At 40.2% G+C, this 1,104-nt stretch overlaps 1 protein-coding gene across 1 annotated transcript in view; it reads right to left on the bottom strand.

Annotated features, from left to right (window-relative positions):
- Positions 1 to 1,104, bottom strand: part of LOC119594887 — a 100,253-nt gene that overhangs the window by 4,161 nt on the left and 94,988 nt on the right. The gene's annotated exons all lie outside the window — the stretch shown is intronic.

Here is a 1,104-nt window from a genome sequence, read left to right as displayed (position 1 = left end):
GGATTTTATATTTGTTAAGGTTTATCAAGGGATAACTGTCAAATGGGACCTGGGCCTGGAACTTTTAGGTTAGTTTGGGGTAACAGTCACCTGGGCGCCGGATCAGTGACTGTTTAGGTCTGTCAGTTGAGAGAGATTACATGATTATTTTTTCATCGGGTAATTGTTAATACGGTTTAAGGTTTCTGTACTGACAGTGGGCGGTAGACAGAAAGGATTTAGAAGCCTTAATAAACAGAACTATGAACAAAGATCTTTAAATTTAGAATCGAATGCATGACTCTATTTGGAATTAAATAATTCTGAAGTCACCTGTGGACTAAGATTTCAAAACTTGGAAAGGCTGTAAGAACAAATATGAAAAAAAAAATTAACTCGGAAACAATTATAACTAGAAATTTGAAACTTTGACGGACTCGAAGACAAGGATGGACAAAGACCTGAAACTTTGAAGGATGGGTTCTGTAGCGAAGCAGAAACAGACTATTCTCAGAGTTCCCCAAAACAAGCAAAGTCAACACCCCTCTCATCCTCGTGATATATATCAAGTGCAACGGTACTACTAAACAGAAGCAGCGGCGTGACTCAGCAGAAGCAATGATAATACTAATCATAGACAGGTACACCACTTGACAAACACAGGTTAATCAGAAACAACAGTACTACCTAGTACATATAGCGGTGCTACTGAACACAAGCTGCGATATTGGTAACCAGAAGCACCGGTATAACCAAGCAGAATTAGCGGTACCACTAAGTATAAACAATGGTGCTATTGAGCAGAAACAACGGTTCGTAAGCAGAAAAAAGTTGTACCACTAAAGCAAACACTATGGCACTACCTACCGTTAAAAGAATAATAATGGCACTACTCAACACATACAACGGTACTTCTGGGCACAAGAAGCGACATGACAAAGCAGAAACAGCGGTACTACTAAGCAGAAAACAGTAGGTATAACTGAGCAGAAACAGCTTTACCACGGAGCAGACATAGTTGTACTTTTAGGGACAAGTCGCAGCACCAATAAGCAGAAAACAGCGGACACTACGTAGCTAAAAACAACGATACCCCTACTCCTTCCCTACTAACACCCCCAAAGT

The sequence above is a fragment of the Penaeus monodon genome, chromosome 34, assembly GCF_015228065.2.
Source record: "Penaeus monodon isolate SGIC_2016 chromosome 34, NSTDA_Pmon_1, whole genome shotgun sequence".
Classification (NCBI taxonomy): Eukaryota; Metazoa; Arthropoda; class Malacostraca; order Decapoda; family Penaeidae; genus Penaeus; species Penaeus monodon.
Note: the sequence above shows the minus strand (reverse complement) of the source record. Positions and strands in the feature narration are given on the sequence as shown.